Source organism: Colletes latitarsis, chromosome 9 (assembly GCF_051014445.1).
Source record: "Colletes latitarsis isolate SP2378_abdomen chromosome 9, iyColLati1, whole genome shotgun sequence".
Lineage (NCBI taxonomy): Eukaryota > Metazoa > Arthropoda > Insecta > Hymenoptera > Colletidae > Colletes > Colletes latitarsis.
This window is the reverse complement of record NC_135142.1, coordinates 9,462,660-9,486,170: the sequence shown is the minus strand read 5'-3', so window position 1 is coordinate 9,486,170 and position 23,511 is coordinate 9,462,660.

Below are 23,511 nucleotides of genomic sequence, written 5' to 3'. Positions count from 1 at the left end.
TTACTACGTGATTCGAACGCGAAAAAAACCCAGGATCTGGCCAACAAGTATGCGAAGAAGGCAAAATCATGAGCCAGATGCGGGTATTACCCAGACCTAAGCCAGACCTAACCGGTGTTATCCTCTAAAATACTGAGCGAAACGAGGTTTAATTGACTCCTTCAGTGTGTTACCGCATAACTACGTGATTCAAACACGAAAAAAACCCAGGATCTGGCCAACAAGTATGCGAAGAAGGCAAAATCATGAGCCAGATGCGGGCATAACCCAGACCTAACCCAGACCTTACCGGTGTTATCCTCTAAAATACTGTCCGAATCCAGGTTTAATTGACTGCCTCAGTGTGGTACAACATTACTACGTGATTCAAACACGGAAGAAACCCATGATCTGGCCAACAAGTTTGCGAAAAAGGCGAAAGTATAAGCCAGATGCGCGCATATACCAGACCTAACCCAGACCTAACCGGTGTTATCCTCTAAAATATTGATCGAAACCAGGTTTAATTGACTGCTTCAGTGTGTTACCACATTACTACGTGATTCAAACACGAAAAAAACCCAGGATCTGGCCAACAAGTATGCGAAGAAGGCAAAATCATGAGCCAGATGCGGGCATAACCCAGACCTAACCCAGACCTAACCGGTGTTATCCTCTGAAATATTGATCGAAACCAGGTTTAATTGACTGCTTCAGTGTGTTACCACATTACTACGTGATTCAAACAAGAAAAAAACCCAGGACCTGGCCAACAAGTATGCGAAGAAAGCAAAATCATGAGCCAGATGCGGGCATAACCCAGACCTAACCCAGACCTAGCCGTTGTTATCCTCTAAAATACTGTCCGAATCCAGGTTTAATGGACTGTTTCTGTGTGGTGCCACATTACTGCGTGATTCAAACACGAAAAAAACCCTGGATCTGGCCAACAAGTTTGCGAAAAAGGCGAAGGTATAAGCCAGATGCGCGCATATACCAGACTTAACCCAGACCTAACCGGCGTTATCCTCTAAAATATTGATCGAAACCAGGTTTAATTGACTGCTTCAGTGTGTTACCACATTACTACGTGATTCAAACACGAAAAAAACCCAGGATCTGGCCAACAAGTATGCGAAGAAGGCAAAATCATGAGCCAGATGCGGGCATATCCCGGACTTAACCCAGACCTAACCGGTGTTATCCTCTGAAATATTGATCGAAACCAGGTTTAATTGACTGCCTCAGTGTGATACCACATTACTACGTGATTCAAACACGGAAAAAACACAGGATCTGGCCAACAACTTTGCGAAAAAGGCGAAAGTATAAGCCAGATGCGCGCATATCCCAGACCTAACCCAGACCTAACCGGTGTTATCCTCTAAAATATTGATCGAAACCAGGTTTAATTGACTGCTTCAGTGTGTTACCACATTACTACGTGATTCAAACACGAAAAAAACCCAGGATCTGGCCAACAAGTATGCGAAGAAGGCAAAGTCATGAGCCAGATGCGGGCATATCCCGGACTTAACCCAGACCTAACCGGTGTTATCCTCTGAAATATTGATCGAAACCAGGTTTAATTGACTGCCTCAGTGTGGTACCACATTACTACGTGATTCAAACACGGAAAAAACCCAGGATCTGGCCAACAAGTTTGCGAAAAAGGCGAAAGTATAAGCCAGATGCGCGCATATCCCAGACCTAACCCAGACCTAACCGGTGTTATCCTCTAAAATATTGATCGAAACCAGGTTTAATTGACTGCTTCAGTGTGTTACCACATTACTGCGTGATTCAAACACGAAAAGAACCCAGGATCTGGCCAACAAGTATGCGAAGAAGGCAAAATCATGAGCCAGATGCGGACATAACCCAGACGAAACCCAAGCCTAACCGGTGTTATCCTCCGAAATATTGATCGAAACCAGGTTTAATTGACTGCCTCAGTGTGGTACAACATTACTACGTGATTCAAACACGAAAAAAACCCAGGATCTGGCCAACAAGTTTGCGAAAAAGGCAAAATCATGAGCCAGATGCGCGCATATCCCAGACCTCACCTAGACCTAACCGGTGTTATCCTCTAAAATACTGTCCGAATCCAGGTTTAATTGACTGCCTCAGTGTGGTACAACATTACTACGTGATTCAAACACGGAAGAAACCCATGATCTGGCCAACAAGTTTGCGAAAAAGGCGAAAGTATAAGCCAGATGCGCGCATATACCAGACCTCACCCAGACCTAACCGGTGTTATCCTCTAAAATACTGTCCGAATCCAGGTTCAATGGATTGTTTCTGTCTCGTACCACATTACCACGTGATGCAAACCCGAAAAAACCCAGGATCTAGCCAACAAGTTTGCGAAAATGCAAAATCATGAGCCAGATGCGGGCATATCCCAGACTTAACCCAGACCTAACCGGTGTTATCCTCTGAAATATTGATCGAAACCAGGTTTAATTGACTCCGTCAGTGTGTTACCACATTACTACGTGATTCAAACACGAAAAAAACCCAGGATCTGGCCAACAAGTATGCGAAGAAGGCAAAATCATGAGCCAGATGCGGGCATAACCCAGACCTAACCGGTGTTATCCTCTAAAATACTGTCCGAATCCAGGTTTAATGGACTGTTTCTGTGTGGTGCCACATTACTGCGTGATTCAAACACGAAAAAAACCCTGGATCTGGCCAACAAGTATGCGAAAAAGGCGAAGGTATAAGCCAGATGCGCGCATATACCAGACCTAACCCAGACCTAACCGGTGTTATTCTCTAAAATATTGATCGAAACAAGGTTTAATTGACTGCTTCAGTGTGTTACCACATTACTACGTGATTCAAACACGAAAAAAACCCAGGATCTGGCCAACAAGTATGCGAAGAAGGCAAAATCATGAGCCAGATGCGGGCATATCCCGGACTTAACCCAGACCTAACCGGTGTTAACCTCTGAAATATTGATCGAAACCAGGTTTAATTGACTGCCTCAGTGTGGTACCACATTACTACGTGATTCAAACACGGAAAAAACCCAGGATCTGGCCAACAAGTTTGCGAAAAAGGCGAAAGTATAAGCCAGATGCGCGCATATCCCAGACCTAACCCAGACCTAACCGGTGTTATCCTCTAAAATATTGGTCGAAACCAGGTTTAATTGACTGCTTCAGTGTGTTACCACATTACTACGTGATTCATACGCGAAAAAAACCCAGGATCTGGCCAACAAGTATGCGAAGAAGGCAAAATCATGAGCCAGATGCGGGCATAACCCGGACCTAACCCAGACCTAACCGGTGTTATCCTCCAAAATATTGATCGAAGCCAGGGTTATTTGACTGCGTCATTGTGTTACCACATTACTACGTGATTCCAACACGAAAAAAACCCAGGATCAGGCCAACAAGTATGCGAAGAAGGCAAAATCATGAGCCAGATGCGGGTATTACCCAGACCTAAGCCAGACCTAACCGGTGTTATCCTCTAAAATACTGAGCGAAACGAGGTTTAATTGACTCCTTCAGTGTGTTACCACATTACTACGTGATTCAAACACGAAAAAAACCCAGGATCTGGCCAACAAGTATGCGAAGAAGGCAAAATCATGAGCCAGATGCGGGCATAACCCAGACCTAACCCAGACCTAACCGGTGTTATCCTCTAAAATATTGATCGAAACCAGGTTTAATTGACTCCGTCAGTGTGTTACCACATTACTACGTGATTCAAACACGAAAAAAACCCAGGATCTGGCCAACAAGTATGCGAAGAAGGCAAAATCATGAGCCAGATGCGGGCATAACCCAGACCTAACCCAGTCCTAACCGGTGTTATCCTCTAAAATATTGATCGAAACCAGGTTTAATTGACTGCTTCAGTGTGTTACCACATTACTACGTGATTCAAACACGAAAAAAACCCAGGATCTGGCCAACAAGTATGCGAAGAAGGCAAAATCATGAGCCAGATGCGGGCATAACCCAGACCTAACCCAGACCTAACCGGTGTTATCCTCTAAAATATTGATCGAAACCAGGTTTAATTGACTCCGTCAGTGTGTTACCACATTACTACGTGATTCAAACACGAAAAAAGCCAAGGATCTGGCCAACAAGTATGCGAAGAAGGCAAAATCATGAGCCAGATGCGGGCATAACCCAGACCTAACCCAGACCTAACCGGTGTTATCCTCCAAAATATTGATCGAAGCCAGGGTTATTTGACTGCGTCATTGTGTTACCACATTACTACGTGATTCAAACACGAAAAAAACCCAGGATCTGGCCAACAAGTATGCGAAGAAGGCAAAATCATGAGCCAGATGCGGGCATAACCCAGACCTAACCCAGACCTAACCGGTGTTATCCTCTAAAATACTGTCCGAATCCAGGTTTAATTGACTGCCTCAGTGTGGTACAACATTACTACGTGATTCAAACACGGAAGAAACCCATGATCTGGCCAACAAGTTTGCGAAAAAGGCGAAACTATAAGCCAGATGCGCGCATATACCAGACCTAACCCAGACCTATCCGGTGTTATCCTCTAAAATATTGATCGAAACCAGGTTTAATTGACTGCTTCAGTGTGTTACCACATTACTACGTGATTCAAACACGAAAAAAACCCAGGATCTGGCCAACAAGTATGCGAAGAAGGCAAAATCATGAGCCAGATGCAGGCATAACCCAGACCTAACCCAGACCTAACCGGAGTTATCCTCTGAAATATTGATCGAAACCAGGTTTAATTGACTGCTTCAGTGTGTTACCACATTACTACGTGATTCAAACGCGAAAAAAACCCAGGATCAGGCCAACAAGTATGCGAAGAAGGCAAAATCATGAGCCAGATGCGGGTATTTCCCAGACCTAAGCCAGACCTAACCGGTGTTATCCTCTAAAATACTGAGCGAAACGAGGTTTAATTGACTCCTTCAGTGTGTTACCACATAACTACGTGATTCAAACACGAAAAAAACCCAGGATCTGGCCAACAAGTATGCGAAGAAGGCAAAATCATGAGCCAGATGCGGGCATAACCCAGACCTAACCCAGACCTAACCGGTGTTATCCTCTAAAATATTGATCGAAACCAGGTTTAATTGACTCCGTCAGTGTGTTACCACATTACTACGTGATTCAAACACGAAAAAAACCCAGGATCTGGCCAACAAGTATGCGAAGAAGGCAAAATCATGAGCCAGATGCAGGCATAACCCAGACCTAACCCAGTCCTAACCGGTGTTATCCTCTAAAATATTGACCGAAACCAGGTTTAATTGACTGCTTCAGTGTGTTACCACATTACTACGTGATTCAAACACGAAAAAAAACCCAGGATCTGGCCAACAAGTATGCGAAGAAGGCAAAATCATGAGCCAGATGCGGGCATAACCCAGACCTAACCCAGACCTAACCGGTGTTATCCTCTAAAATATTGATCGAAACCAGGTTTAATTGACTCCGTCAGTGTGTTACCACATTACTACGTGATTCAAACACGAAAAAAACCCAGGATCTGGCCAACAAGTATGCGAAGAAGGCAAAATCATGAGCCAGATGCGGGCATAACCCAGACCTAACCCAGTCCTAACCGGTGTTATCCTCTAAAATATTGACCGAAACCAGGTTTAATTGACTGCTTCAGTGTGTTACCACATTACTACGTGATTCAAACACGAAAAAAAACCCAGGATCTGGCCAACAAGTATGCGAAGAAGGCAAAATCATGAGCCAGATGCGGGCATAACCCAGACCTAACCCAGACCTAACCGGTGTTATCCTCTAAAATATTGATCGAAACCAGGTTTAATTGACTCCGTCAGTGTGTTACCACATTACTACGTGATTCAAACACGAAAAAAGCCAAGGATCTGGCCAACAAGTATGCGAAGAAGGCAAAATCATGAGCCAGATGCGGGCATAACCCAGACCTAACCCAGACCTAACCGGTGTTATCCTCTGAAATATTGATCGAAACCAGGTTTAATTGACTGCTTCAGTGTGTTACCACATTACTACGTGATTCAAACAAGAAAAAAACCCAGGACCTGGCCAACAAGTATGCGAAGAAAGCAAAATCATGAGCCAGATGCGGGCATAACCCAGACCTAACCCAGACCTAGCCGGTGTTATCCTCTAAAATACTGTCCGAATCCAGGTTTAATGGACTGTTTCTGTGTGGTGTCACATTACTGCGTGATTCAAACACGAAAAAAACCCTGGATCTGGCCAACAAGTTTGCGAAGAAGGCGAAGGTATAAGCCAGATGCGCGCATATACCAGACCTAACCCAGACCTAACCGGTGTTATCCTCTAAAATATTGATCGAAACCAGGTTTAATTGACTGCTTCAGTGTGTTACCACATTACTACGTGATTCAAACACGAAAAAAACCCAGGATCTGGCCAACAAGTATGCGAAGAAGGCAAAATCATGAGCCAGATGCGGGCATATCCCGGACTTATCCCAGACCTAACCGGTGTTATCCTCTGAAATATTGATCGAAACCATGTTTAATTGACTGCTTCAGTGTGGTACCACATTACTACGTGATTCAAACACGGAAAAAACCCAGGATCTGGCCAACAAGTTTGCGAAAAAGGCGAAAGTATAAGCCAGATGCGCGCATATCCCAGACCTAACCCAGACCTAACCGGTGTTATCCTCTAAAATATTGATCGAAACCAGGTTTAATTGACTGCTTCAGTGTGTTACTACATTACTACGTGATTCAAACACGAAAAAAACCCAGGATCTGGCCAACAAGTATGCGAAGAAGGCAAAATCATGAGCCAGATGCGGGCATATCCCGGACTTAACCCAGACCTAACCGGTGTTATCCTCTGAAATATTGATCGAAACCAGGTTTAATTGACTGCCTCAGTGTGGTACCACATTACTACGTGATTCAAACACGGAAAAAACCCAGGATCTGGCCAACAAGTTTGCGAAAAAGGCGAAAGTATAAGCCAGATGCGCGCATACCCCAGACCTAACCCAGACCTAACCGGTGTTATCCTCTAAAATATTGATCGAAACCAGGTTTAATTGACTGCTTCAGTGTGTTACCACATTACTGCGTGATTCAAACACGAAAAAAACCCAGGATCTGGCCAACAAGTATGCGAAGAAGGCAAAATCATGAGCCAGATGCGGACATAACCCAGACGAAACCCAAGCCTAACCGGCGTTATCCTCTGAAATATTGATCGAAACCAGGTTTAATTGACTGCCTCAGTGTGGTACAACATTACTACGTGATTCAAACACGAAAAAAACCCAGGATCTGGCCAACAAGTTTGCGAAAAAGGCAAAATCATGAGCCAGATGCGCGCATATCCCAGACCTCACCCAGACCTAACCGGTGTTATCCTCTAAAATACTGTCCGAATCCAGGTTCAATGGATTGTTTCTGTGTCGTACCACTACCACGTGATGCAAACCCGAAAAAACCCAGGATCTAGCCAACAAGTTTGCGAAAAAGGCAAAATCATGAGCCAGATGCGGGCATATCCCAGACATAACCCGGACCTAACCGGTGTTATCCTCTGAAATATTGATCGAAACCAGGTTTAATTGACTGCCTCAGTGTGGTACCACATTACTACGTGATTCAAACACGAAAAAAACCCAGGATCTGGCCAACAAGTATGCGAAGAAGGCAAAATCATAAGCCAGATGCGGGCATAACCCAGACCTAACCGGTGTTATCCTCTAAAATACTGTCCGAATCCAGGTTTAATTGACTGCCTCAGTGTGGTACAACATTACTACGTGATTCAAACACGGAAAAAACCCAGGATCTGGCCAACAAGTATGCGAAGAATGCAAAATCATGAGCCAGATGCGGGCATATCCCGGACCTAACACAGACCTTACCGGTGTTATCCTCTGAAATATTGATCGAAACCAGGTTTAATTGACTGCTTCAGTGTGTTACCACATTACTACGTGATTCAAACAAGAAAAAAACCCAGGATCTGGCCAACAAGTATGTGAAGAAAGCAAAATCATGAGCCAGATGCGGGCATAACCCAGACCTAACCCAGACCTAGCCGGTGTTATCCTCTAAAATACTGTCCGAATCCAGGTTTGATGGACTGTTTCTGTGTGGTGCCACATTACTGCGTGATTCAAATACGAAAAAAACCCTGGATCTGGCCAACAAGTTTGCGAAAAAGGCGAAGGTATAAGCCAGATGCGCGCATATACCAGACCTAACCCAGACCTAACCGGTGTTATCCTCTAAAATATTGATCGAAACCAGGTTTAATTGACTGCTTCAGTGTGTTACCACATTACTACGTGATTCAAACACGAAAAAAACCCAGGATCTGGCCAACAAGTATGCGAAGAAGGCAAAATCATGAGCCAGATGCGGGCATATCCCGGACTTAACCCAGACCAAACCGGTGTTATCCTCTGAAATATTGATCGAAACCAGGTTTAATTGACTGCCTCAGTGTGGTACCACATTACTACGTGATTCAAACACGGAAAAAACCCAGGATCTGGCCAACAAGTTTGCGAAAAAGGCGAAAGTATAAGCCAGATGCGCGCATATCCCAGACCTAACCCAGACCTAACCGGTGTTATCCTCTAAAATATTGGTCGAAACCAGGTTTAATTGACTGCTTCAGTGTGTTACCACATTACTACGTGATTCATACGCGAAAAAAACCCAGGATATGGCCAACAAGTATGCGAAGAAGGCAAAATCATGAGCCAGATGCGGGCATAACCCAGACGTAACCGAGACCTAACCGAGACCTAACCGGTGTTATCCTCTGAAATATTGATCGAAACCAGGTTTAATTGACTGCTTCAGTGTGTTACCACATTTCTACGTGATTCAAACACGAAAAAAACCCAGGATCTGGCCAACAAGTATGCGAAGAAGGCAAAATCATGAGCCAGATGCGGGCACAACCCAGACCTAACCCAGACCTAACCGGTGTTATCCTCTAAAATACTGTCCGAATCCAGGTTTAATTGACTGCCTCAGTGTGGTACAACATTACTACGTGATTCAAACACGGAAGAAACCCATGATCTGGCCAACAAGTTTGCGAAAAAGGCGAAAGTATAAGCCAGATGCGCGCATATACCAGACCTAACCCAGACCTAACCGGTGTTATCCTCTAAAATATTGATCGAAACCAGGTTTAATTGACTGCTTCAGTGTGTTACCACATCACTACGTGATTCAAACACGAAAAAAACCCAGGATCTGGCCAACAAGTATGCGAAGAAGGCAAAATCATGAGCCAGATGCGGGCATAACCCAGACCTAACCCAGACCTAACCGGTGTTATCCTCTGAAATATTGATCGAAACCAGGTTTAATTGGCTGCTTCAGTGTGTTACCACATTACTACGTGATTCAAACACGAAAAAAACCCAGGATCTGGCCAACAAGTATGCGAAGAAGGCAAAATCATGAGCCAGATGCGGGCATAACCCAGACCTAACCCAGACCTAACCGGTGTTATCCTCTAAAATATTGATCGAAACCAGGTTTAATTGACTCCGTCAGTGTGTTACCACATTACTACGTGATTCAAACACGAAAAAAGCCCAGGATCTGGCCAACAAGTATGCGAAGAAGGCAAAATCATGAGCCAGATGCGGGCATAACCCAGACCTAACCCAGACCTAACCTGTGTTATCCTCCAAAATATTGATCGAAGCCAGGGTTATTTGACTGCGTCATTGTGTTACCACATTACTACGTGATTCAAACACGAAAAAAACCCAGGATCTGGCCAACAAGTATGCGAAGAAGGCAAAATCATGAGCCAGATGCGGGCATAACCCAGACCTAACCCAGACCTAACCGGTGTTATCCTCTAAAATACTGTCCGAATCCAGGTTTAATTGACTGCCTCAGAGTGGTACAACATTACTCCGTGATTCAAACACGGAAAAACCCCAGGATCTGGCCAACAAGTTTGCGAAAAAGGCGAAAGTATAAGCGAGATGCGCGCATATCCCAGACCTAACCCAGACCTAACCGGTGTTATCCTCTAAAATATTGATCGAAACAAGGTTTAATTGACTGCCACAGAGTGGTACCACATTACTACGTGATTCAAACACGAAAAAAACCCAGGATCTGGCCAACAAGTTTGCGAAAAAGGCAAAATCATGAGCCAGATGCGGGCATAACCCAGACCTAACCCAGACCTAACCGGTGTTATCCTCTGAAATATTGATCGAAACCAGGTTTAATTGACTGCTTCAGTGTGTTACCACATTACTACGTGATTCAAACAAGAAAAAAACCCAGGACCTGGCCAACAAGTATGCGAAGAAAGCAAAATCATGAGCCAGATGCGGGCATAACCCAGACCTAACCCAGACCTAGCCGGTGTTATCCTCTAAAATACTGTCCGAATCCAGGTTTAATGGACTGTTTCTGTGTGGTGCCACATTACTGCGTGATTCAAACACGAAAAAAACCCTGGATCTGGCCAACAAGTTTGCGAAAAAGGCGAAGGTATAAGCCAGATGCGCGCATATACCAGACCTAACCCAGACCTAACCGGTGTTATCCTCTAAAATATTGATCGAAACCAGGTTTAATTGACTGCTTCAGTGTGTTACCACATTACTACGTGATTCAAACACGAAAAAAACCGAGGATCTGGCCAACAAGTATGCGAAGAAGGCAAAATCATGAGCCAGATGCGGGCATATCCCGGACTTAACCCAGACCTAACCGGTGTTATCCTCCGAAATATTGATCGAAACCAGGTTTAATTGACTGCTTCAGTGTGGTACCACATTACTACGTGATTCAAACACGGAAAAAACCCAGGATCTGGCCAACAAGTTTGCGAAAAAGGCGAAAGTATAAGCCAGATGCGCGCATATCCCAGACCTAACCCAGACCTAACCGGTGTTATCCTCTAAAATATTGATCGAAACCAGGTTTAATTGACTGCTTCAGTGTGTTACCACATTACTGCGTGATTCAAACACGACAAAAACCCAGGATCTGGCCAACAAGTATGCGAAGAAGGCAAAATCATGAGCCAGATGCGGACATAACCCAGACGAAACCCAAGCCTAACCGGTGTTATCCTCTGAAATATTGATCGAAACCAGGTTTAATTGACTGCCTCAGTGTGGTACAACATTACTACGTGATTCAAACACGAAAATAACCCAGGATCTGGCCAACAAGTTTGCGAAAAAGGCAAAATCATGAGCCAGATGCGCGCATATCCCAGACCTCACCCAGACCTAACCGGTGTTATCCTCTAAAATACTGTCCGAATCCAGGTTCAATGGATTGTTTCTGTGTCGTACCACATTACCACGTGATGCAAACCCGAAAAAACCCAGGATCTAGCCAACAAGTTTGCGAAAAAGGCAAAATCATGAGCCAGATGCGGGCATATCCCAGACATAACCCAGACCTAACCGGTGTTATCCTCTGAAATATTGATCGAAACCAGGTTTAATTGACTGCCTCAGTGTGGTACCACATTACTACGTGATTCAAACACGAAAAAAACCCAGGATCTGGCCAACAAGTTTGCGAAAAAGGCGAAAGTATAAGCCAGATGCGCGCATATCCCAGACCTAACCCCGACCTAACCGTTGTTATCCTCTAAAATATTGATCGAAACCAGGTTTAATTGACTGCTTCAGTGTGTTACCACATTACTACGTGATTCAAGCACGAAAAAAACCCAGGATCTGGCCAACAAGTATGCGAAAAAGGCAAAATCATGAGCCAGATGCGGGCATAACCCAGACCTAACCCAGACCTAACCGGTGTTATCCTCTGAAATACTGTCCGAATCCAGGTTTAATTGACTGCCTCAGTGTGGTACAACATTACCACGTGATTCAAACACGGAAAAAACCCAGGATCTGGCCAACAAGTATGCGAAGAAGGCAAAATCATGAGCCAGATGCGGGTATTACCCAGACCTAAGCCAGACCTAACCGTTGTTATCCTCTAAAATACTGAGCGAAACGAGGTTTAATTGACTCCTTCAGTGTGTTACCACATAACTACGTGATTCAAACACGAAAAATACCCAGGATCTGGCCAACAAGTATGCGAAGAAGGCAAAATCATGAGCCAGATGCGGGCATAACCCAGACGTAACCCAGACCTAGCCGGTGTTATCCTCTAAAATACTGTCCGAATCCAGGTTTAATTGACTGCCTCAGTGTGGTACCACATTACTACGTGATTCAAACACGGAAAAAACCCAGGATCTGGCCAACAAGTTTGCGAAAAAGGCGAAAGTATAAGCCAGATGCGCGCATATCCCAGACCTAAGCCAGACCTAACCGGTGTTATCCTCTAAAATACTGAGCGAAACGAGGTTTAATTGACTCCTTCAGTGTGTTACCACATAACTACGTGATTCAAACACGAAAAAAATCAGGATCTGGCCAACAAGTATGCGAAGAAGGCAAAATCATGAGCCAGATGCGGGCATAACCCAGACCTAACCCAGACCTAACCGGTGTTATCCTCTAAAATACTGTCCGAATCCAGGTTTAATTGACAGCCTCAGTGTGGTACAACATTACTACGTGATTCAAACACGGAAAAAACCCAGGATCTGGCCAACAAGTTTGCGAAAAAGGCAAAATCATGAGCCACATGCGCGCATATCCCAGACCTCACCCAGACCTAACCGGTGTTATCCTCTAAAATACTGTCCGAATCCAGGTTCAATGGATTGTTTCTGTGTCGTACCACATTACCACGTGATGCAAACCCGAAAAAACCCAGGATCTAGCCAACAAGTTTGCGAAAAAGGCAAAATCATGAGCCAGATGCGGGCATATCCCTGACTTAACCCAGACCTAACCGGTGTTATCCTCTGAAATATTGATCGAAACCAGGTTTAATTGACTGCCTCAGTGTGGTACCACATTACTACGTGATTCAAACACGAAAAACACCCAGGATCTGGCCAACAAGTATGCGAAGAAGGCAAAATCATGAGCCAGATGCGGGCATAACCCAGACCTAACCCAGACCTAACCGGTGTTATCCTCTAAAATACTGTCCGAATCCAGGTTTAATTGACTGCCTCAGTGTGGTACAACATTACTACGTGATTCAAACACGAAAAAAACCCAGGATCTGGCCAACAAGTATGCGAAGAAGGCAAAATCATGAGCCAGATGCGGGCATAACCCAGACCTAACCCAGACCTAACCGGTGTTATCCTCTAAAATATTGATCGAAACCAGGTTTAATTGACTCCGTCAGTGTGTTACCACATTACTACGTGATTCAAACACGAAAAAAGCCCAGGATCTGGCCAACAAGTATGCGAAGAAGGCAAAATCATGAGCCAGATGCGGGCATAACCCAGACCTAACCCAGACCTAACCGGTGTTATCCTCCAAAATATTGATCGAAGCCAGGGTTATTTGACTGCGTCATTGTGTTATCACATTACTACGTGATTCAAACACGAAAAAAACCCAGGATCTGGCCAACAAGTATGCGAAGAAGGCAAAATCATGAGCCAGATGCGGGCATAACCCAGACCTAACCCAGACCTAACCGATGTTATCCTCTAAAATATTGAGCGAAACCAGGTTTAATTGACTCCTTCAGTGTGCTACCACATTACTACGTGATTCAAACACGAAACAAACCCAGGATCTGGCCAACAAGTATGCGAAGAAGGCAAAATCATGGGCCAGGTGCGGACATAACCCAGACGAGACCCAGGCCTAACCGGTGTTATCCTCTAAAATACTGTCCGAATCCAGGTTTAATTGACTGCCTCAGTGTGGTACAACATTACTCCGTGATTCAAACACGGAAAAACCCCAGGATCTGGCCAACAAGTTTGCGAAAAAGGCGAAAGTATAAGCGAGATGCGCGCATATCCCAGACCTAACCCAGACCTAACCGGTGTTATCCTCTAAAATATTGATCGAAACCAGGTTTAATTGACTGCCACAGAGTGGTACCACATTACTACGTGATTCAAACACGAAAAAAACCCAGGATCTGGCCAACAAGTTTGCGAAAAAGGCAAAATCATGAGCCAGATGCGGGCATAACCCAGACCTAACCCAGACCTAACCGGTGTTATCCTCTGAAATATTGATCGAAACCAGGTTTAATTGACTGCTTCAGTGTGTTACCACATTACTACGTGATTCAAACAAGAAAAAAACCCAGGACCTGGCCAACAAGTATGCGAAGAAAGCAAAATCATGAGCCAGATGCGGGCATAACCCAGACCTAACCCAGACCTAGCCGGTGTTATCCTCTAAAATTCTGTCCGAATCCAGGTTTAATGGACTGTTTCTGTGTGGTGCCACATTACTGCGTGATTCAAACACGAAAAAAACCCTGGATCTGGCCAACAAGTTTGCGAAAAAGGCGAAGGTATAAGCCAGATGCGCGCATATACCAGACCTAACCCAGACCTAACCGGTGTTATCCTCTAAAATATTGATCGAAACCAGGTTTAATTGACTGCTTCAGTGTGTTACCACATTACTACGTGATTCAAACACGAAAAAAACCCAGGATCTGGCCAACAAGTATGCGAAGAAGGCAAAATCATGAGCCAGATGCGGGCATATCCCGGACTTAACCCAGACCTAACCGGTGTTATCCTCTGAAATATTCATCGAAACCAGGTTTAATTGACTGCCTCAGTGTGGTACCACATTACTACGTGATTCAAACACGGAAAAAACCCAGGATCTGGCCAACAAGTTTGCGAAAAAGGCGAAAGTATAAGCCAGATGCGCGCATATCCCAGACCTAACCCAGACCTAACCGGTGTTATCCTCTAAAATATTGATCGAAACCAGGTTTAATTGACTGCTTCAGTGTGTTACCACATTACTGCGTGATTCAAACACGACAAAAACCCAGGATCTGGCCAACAAGTATGCGAAGAAGGCAAAATCATGAGCCAGATGCGGACATAACCCAGACCTAACCCAGACCTAACCGATGTTATCCTCTAAAATATTGAGCGAAACCAGGTTTAATTGACTCCTTCAGTGTGCTACCACATTACTACGTGATTCAAACACGAAACAAACCCAGGATCTGGCCAACAAGTATGCGAAGAAGGCAAAATCATGGGCCAGGTGCGGACATAACCCAGACGAGACCCAGGCCTAACCGGTGTTATCCTCTAAAATACTGTCCGAATCCAGGTTTAATTGACTGCCTCAGTGTGGTACAACATTACTCCGTGATTCAAACACGGAAAAACCCCAGGATCTGGCCAACAAGTTTGCGAAAAAGGCGAAAGTATAAGCGAGATGCGCGCATATCCCAGACCTAACCCAGACCTAACCGGTGTTATCCTCTAAAATATTGATCGAAACCAGGTTTAATTGACTGCCACAGAGTGGTACCACATTACTACGTGATTCAAACACGAAAAAAACCCAGGATCTTGCCAACAAGTTTGCGAAAAAGGCAAAATCATGAGCCAGATGCGGGCATAACCCAGACCTAACCCAGACCTAACCGGTGTTATCCTCTGAAATATTGATCGAAACCAGGTTTAATTGACTGCTTCAGTGTGTTACCACATTACTACGTGATTCAAACAAGAAAAAAACCCAGGACCTGGCCAACAAGTATGCGAAGAAAGCAAAATCATGAGCCAGATGCGGGCATAACCCAGACCTAACCCAGACCTAGCCGGTGTTATCCTCTAAAATTCTGTCCGAATCCAGGTTTAATGGACTGTTTCTGTGTGGTGCCACATTACTGCGTGATTCAAACACGAAAAAAACCCTGGATCTGGCCAACAAGTTTGCGAAAAAGGCGAAGGTATAAGCCAGATGCGCGCATATACCAGACCTAACCCAGACCTAACCGGTGTTATCCTCTAAAATATTGATCGAAACCAGGTTTAATTGACTGCTTCAGTGTGTTACCACATTACTACGTGATTCAAACACGAAAAAAACCCAGGATCTGGCCAACAAGTATGCGAAGAAGGCAAAATCATGAGCCAGATGCGGGCATATCCCGGACTTAACCCAGACCTAACCGGTGTTATCCTCTGAAATATTGATCGAAACCAGGTTTAATTGACTGCCTCAGTGTGGTACCACATTACTACGTGATTCAAACACGGAAAAAACCCAGGATCTGGCCAACAAGTTTGCGAAAAAGGCGAAAGTATAAGCCAGATGCGCGCATATCCCAGACCTAACCCAGACCTAACCGGTGTTATCCTCTAAAATATTGATCGAAACCAGGTTTAATTGACTGCTTCAGTGTGTTACCACATTACTGCGTGATTCAAACACGACAAAAACCCAGGATCTGGCCAACAAGTATGCGAAGAAGGCAAAATCATGAGCCAGATGCGGACATAACCCAGACGAAACCCAAGCCTAACCGGTGTTATCCTCTGAAATATTGATCGAAACCAGGTTTAATTGACTGCCTCAGTGTGGTACAACATTACTACGTGATTCAAACACGAAAATAACCCAGGATCTGGCCAACAAGTTTGCGAAAAAGGCAAAATCATGAGCCAGATGCGCGCATATCCCAGACCTCACCCTGACCTAACCGGTGTTATCCTCTAAAATACTGTCCGAATCCAGGTTCAATGGATTGTTTCTGTGTCGTACCACATTACCACGTGATGCAAACCCGAAAAAACCCAGGATCTAGCCAACAAGTTTGCAAAAAAGGCAAAATCATGAGCCAGATGCGGGCATATCCCAGACATAACCCAGACCTAACCGGTGTTATCCTCTGAAATATTGATCGAAACCAGGGTTAATTGACTGCCTCAGTGTGGTACCACATTACTACGTGATTCAAACACGAAAAAAACCCAGGATCTGGCCAACAAGTTTGCGAAAAAGGCGAAAGTATAAGCCAGATGCGCGCATATCCCAGACCTAACCCAGACCTAACCGTTGTTATCCTCTAAAATATTGATCGAAACCAGGTTTAATTGACTGCTTCAGTGTGTTACCACATTACTACGTGATTCAAGCACGAAAAAAACCCAGGATCTGGCCAACAAGTATGCGAAAAAGGCAAAATCATGAGCCAGATGCGGGCATATCCCGGACTTAACCCAGACCTAACCGGTGTTATCCTCTGAAATATTGATCGAAAACAGGTTTAATTGACTGCCTCAGTGTGGTACCACATTACTATGTGATTCAAACACGGAAAAAACCCAGGATCTGGCCAACAAGTTTGCGAAAAAGGCGAAAGTATAAGCCAGATGCGCGCATATCCCAGACCTAAGCCAGACCTAACCGGTGTTATCCTCTAAAATACTGAGCGAAACGAGGTTTAATTGACTCCTTCAGTGTGTAACCACATAACTACGTAATTCAAACACGAAAAAAACCCAGGATCTGGCCAACAACTATGCGAAGAAGGCAAAATCATGAGCCAGATGCGGGCATAACCCAGACCTAACCCAGACCTAACCGGTGTTATCCTCTGAAATACTGTCCGAATCCAGGTTTAATTGACTGCCTCAGTGTGGAACAACATTACCACGTGATTCAAACACGGAAAAAACCCAGGATCTGGCCAACAAGTATGCGAAAAAGGCAAAATCATGAGCCAGATGCGGGCATAACCAGGACCTAACCCAGACCTAACCGGTGTTATCCTCTAAAATATTGATCGAAACCAGGTTTAATTGACTGCCTCAGTGTGGTACCACATTACTACGTGACTCAAACACGGTAAAAACCCAGGATCTGGCCAACAAGTATGCGAAGAAGGCAAAATCATGAGCCAGATGCGGGCATATCCCGGACTTAACCCAGACCTAACCGGTGTTATCCTCTGAAATATTGATCGAAAACAGGTTTAATTGACTGCCTCAGTGTGGTACCACATTACTATGTGATTCAAACACGGAAAAAACCCAGGATCTGGCCAACAAGTTTGCGAAAAAGGCGAAAGTATAAGCCAGATGCGCGCATATCCCAGACCTAAGCCAGACCTAACCGGTGTTATCCTCTAAAATACTGAGCGAAACGAGGTTTAATTGACTCCTTCAGTGTGTTACCACATAACTACGTAATTCAAACACGAAAAAAACCCAGGATCTGGCCAACAACTATGCGAAGAAGGCAAAATCATGAGCCAGATGCGGGCATAACCCAGACCTAACCCAGTCCTAACCGGTGTTATTCTCTAAAATATTGATCGAAACCAGGTTTAATTGACTGCTTCAGTGTGTTACCACATTACTACGTGATTCAAACACGAAAAAAACCCAGGATCTGGCCAACAAGTATGCGAAGAAGGCAAAATCATGATCCAGATGCGGGCATAACCCAGACCTAACCCAGACCTAACCGATGTTATCCTCTAAAATATTGAGCGAAACCAGGTTTAATTGACTCCTTCAGTGTGTTACCACATTACTACGTGATTCAAACACGAAAAAAACCCAGGATCTGGCCAACAAGTATGCGAAGAAGGCAAAATCATGAGCCAGATGCGGGCATAACCAGGACCTAACCCAGACCTAACCGGTGTTATCCTCTAAAATATTGATCGAAACCAGGTTTAATTGACTGCCTCAGTGTGGTACCACATTACTACGTGACTCAAACACGGTAAAAACCCAGGATCTGGCCAACAAGTATGCGAAGAAGGCAAAATCATGAGCCAGATGCGGGCATATCCCGGACCTAACCCAGACCTAACCGGTGTTATCCTGTGAAATATTGATCGAAACCAGGGTTATTTGACTGCTTCATTGTGTTACCACATTACTACGCGATTCAAACACGAAAAAAACCCAGGATCTGGCCAACAAGTTTGCGAAAAAGGCAAAATCATGAGCCAGATGCGGGCATAACCCAGACCTAACCCAGACCTAACCGGTGTTATCCTCTGAAATATTGATCGAAACCAGGTTTAATTGACTGCTTCAGTGTGCTACCACATTCCTACGTGATTCAAACACGAAAAAAACCCAGGATCTGGCCAACAAGTATGCGAAGATGGCAAAACCATGAGCCAGATGCTGGTATAACCCAGACCTAACCCAGACCTAACCGGTGTTATCCTCCAAAATATTGATCGAAACCAGGGTTATTTGACTGCTTCATTGTGCTACCACATTACTACGTGATTCAAACACGAAACAAACCCAGGATCTGGCCAACAAGTATGCGAAGAAGGCAAAATCATGGGCCAGGTGCGGACATAACCCAGACGAGACCCAGGCCTAACCGGTGTTATCCTCTAAAATACTGTCCGAATCCAGGTTTAATTGACTGCCTCAGTGTGGTACAACATTACTACGTGATTCAAACACGGAAGAAACCCATGATCTGGCTAACAAGTTTGCGAAAAAGGCGAAAGTATAAGCCAGATGCGCGCATATACCAGACCTAACCCAGACCTAACCGGTGTTATCCTCTGAAATATTGATCGAAACCAGGTTTAATTGACTGCCTCAGTGTGGTACCACATAACTACGTGATTCAAACACGAAAAAAACCCAGGATGTGGCCAACAAGTTTGCGAAAAAGGCAAAATCATGAGCCAGATGCGGGCATAACCCAGACCTAACCCAGACCTAACCGGTGTTATCCTCCAAAATATTGATCGAAACCAGGGTTATTTGACTGCTTCATTGTGTTACCACATTACTACGCGATTCAAACACGAAAAAAACCCAGGATCTGGCCAACAAGTATGCGAAGAAGGCAAAATCATGAGCCAGATGCGGGCATAACCCAGACCTAACCCAGACCTAACCGGTGTTATCCTCTGAAATATTGATCGAAACCAGGTTTAATTGACTGCTTCAGTGTGTTACCACATTCCTACGTGATTCAAACACGAAAAAAACCCAGGATCTGGCCAACAAGTATGCGAAGAAGGCAGAACCATGAGCCATGTGCTGGTATAACCCAGACCTAACCCAGTCCTAACCGGTGTTATCCTCTGAAATATTGATCGGAACCAGGTTTAATTGACTGCTTCAGTGTGTTACCACATTACTACGTGATTCAAACAAGAAAAAAACCCAGGATCTGGCCAACAAGTATGCGAAGAAGGCAAAATCATGATCCAGATGCGGGCATAACCCAGACCTAACCCAGACCTAACCGGTGTTATCCTCTAAAATATTGATCGATACCAGGTTTAATTGACTGCCTCAGTGTGGTACCACATTACTACGTGATTCAAACACGGTAAAAACCCAGGATCTGGCCAACAAGTATGCGAAGAAGGCAAAATCATGAGCCAGATGCGGGCATAACCCAGACCTAACCCAGACCTAACCGGTGTTATTCTCTGAAATATTGATCGAAACCAGGTTTAATTGACTGCTTCAGTGTGTTACCACATTCCTACGTGATTCAAACACGAAAAAAACCCAGGATCTGGCCAACAAGTATGCGAAGAAGGCAAAACCATGAGCCAGATGCTGGTATAACCCAGACCTAACCCAGACCTAACCGGTGTTATCCTCCAAAATATTGATCGAAACCAGGGTTATTTGACTGCTTCATTGTGCTACCACATTACTACGTGATTCAAACACGAAACAAACCCAGGATCTGGCCAACAAGTATGCGAAGAAGGCAAAATCATGGGCCAGGTGCGGACATAACCCAGACGAGACCCAGGCCTAACCGGTGTTATCCTCTAAAATACTGTCCGAATCCAGGTTTAATTGACTGCCTCAGTGTGGTACAACATTACTACGTGATTCAAACACGGAAGAAACCCATGATCTGGCTAACAAGTTTGCGAAAAAGGCGAAAGTATAAGCCAGATGCGCGCATATACCAGACCTAACCCAGACCTAACCGGTGTTATCCTCTGAAATATTGATCGAAACCAGGTTTAATTGACTGCTTCAGCGTGTTACCACATTACTACGTGATTCAAACACGAAAAAAACCCAGGATCTGGCCAACAAGTATGCGAAGAACGCAAAATCATGAGCCAGATGCGGGCATAAACCAGACCTAACCCAGACCTAGCCGGTGTTATCCTCTAAAATACTGTCCGAATCCAGGTTTAATGGACTGTTTCTGTGTGGTGCCACATTACTGCGTGATTCAAACACGAAAAAAACCCAGGATCTGGCCAACAAGTTTGCGAAAAAGGCGAAAGTATAAGCCGGATGCGCGCATATCCCAGACCTAACCCAGACCTAACCGGTGTTATCCTCAAAAATATTGATCGAAACCAGGTTTAATTGACTGCCTCAGTGTGGTACCACATTACTACATGATTCAAACACGGTAAAAACCCAGGATCTCGCCAACAAGTATGCGAAGAAGGCAAAATCATGAGCCAGATGCGGGCATATCCCGGACTTAACCCAGACCTAACCGGTGTTATCCTCTGAAATATTGATCGAAACCAGGTTTAATTGACTGCCTCAGTGTGGTACCACATAACTACGTGATTCAAACACGAAAAAAACCCAGGATCTGGCCAACAAGTTTGCGAAAAAGGCAAAATCATGAGCCAGATGCGGGCATAACCCAGACCTAACCCAGACCTAACCGGTGTTATCCTCCAAAATATTGATCGAAACCAGGGTTATTTGACTGCTTCAGTGTGTTACCACATTACTACGTGATTCAACCACGAAAAAAACCCAGGATCTGGCCAACAAGTATGCGAAGAAGGCAAAATCATGAGCAGGTGCGGGCATATCCCGGACTTAACCCAGACCTAACCGGTGTTATCCTCTGAAATATTGATCGAAACCAGGTTTAATTGACTGCCTCAGTGTGGTACCACATTACTACGTGATTCAAACACGGAAAAAACCCAGGATCTGGCCAACAAGTTTGCTAAAAAGGCGAAAGTATAAGCGAGATGCGCGCATATCCCAGACCTAACCCAGACCTAACCGGTGTTATCCTCTAAAATATTGATCGAAACCAGGCTTAATTGACTGCATCAGTGTGTTACCACATTACTACGTGATTCAAACACGAAAAAAACCCAGGATCTGGCCAACAAGTATGCGAAGAAGGCAAAATCATGAGCAGGTGCGGGCATATCCCGGACTTAACCCAGAGCTAACCGGTGTTATCCTCTGAAATATTGATCGAAACCAGGTTTAATTGACTGCCTCAGTGTGGTACCACATTACTACGTGATTCAAACACGGAAAAAACCCAGGATCTGGCCAACAAGTTTGCGAAAAAGACGAAAGTATAAGCCAGATGCGCGCATATCCCAGACCTAACCCAGACCTAACGGGTGTTATCCTCTAAAATATTGATCGAAACCAGGTTTAATTGACTGCCTCAGTGTGGTACCACATTACTACGTGATTCAAACACGGTAAAAACCCAGGATCTGTCCAACAAGTATGCGAAGAAGGCAAAATCATGAGCTAGATGCGGGCATAACCCAGACCTAACCCAGACCTAACCGGTGTTATCCTCTGAAATATTGATCGAAACCAGGTTTAATTGACTGCTTCAGTGTGTTACCACATTCCTACGTGATTCAAACACGAAAAAAACCCAGGATCTGGCCAACAAGTATGCGAAGAATGCAAAACCATGAGCCAGATGCTGGTATAACCCAGACCTAACCCAGACCTAACCGGTGTTATCCTCTAAAATATTGATCTAAACCAGGTGTAATTGACTGCTTCAGTGTGTTACCACATTACTGCGTGATTCAAACACGAAACAAACCCAGGATCTGGCCAACAAGTATGCGAAGAAGGCAAAATCATGGGCCAGGTGCGGACATAACCCAGACGAAACCCAGGCTTAACCGGTGTTATCCTCTAAAATACTGTCCGAATCCAGGTTTAATTGACTGCCTCAGTGTGGTACCACATAACTACGTGATTCAAACACGAAAAAAACCCAGGATCTGGCCAACAAGTATGCGAAGAAGGCAAAATCATGAGCCAGATGCGGGTATTACCCAGACCTAAGCCAGACCTAACCGGTGTTATCCTCTAAAATACTGAGCGAAACGAGGTTTAATTGACTCCTTCAGTGTGTTACCACATAACTACGTGATTCAAACACGAAAAAAACCCAGGATCTGGCCAACAAGTATGCGAAGAAGGCAAAATCATGAGCCAGATGCGGGCATAACCTAGACCTAACCCAGTCCTAACCGGTGTTATTCTCTAAAATATTGATCGAAACCAGGTTTAATTGACTGCTTCAGTGTGTTACCACATTACTACGTGATTCAAACACGGTAAAAACCCAGGATCTGGCCAACAAGTATGCGAAGAAGGCAAAATCATGAGCCAGATGCGGGCATATCCCGGACCTAACCCAGACCTAACCGGTGTTATCCTGTGAAATATTGATCGAAACCAGGTTTAATTGGCTGCCTCAGTGTGCTACAACATTACTACGTGATTCAAACACGGAAAAAACCCAGGATCTGGCCAACAAGTTTGCGAAAAAGGCAAAATCATGAGCCAGATGCGGGCATAACCCAGACCTAACCCAGACCTAACCGGTGTTATCCTCTAAAATATTGATCGAAACCAGGTTTAATTGACTGCTTTAGTG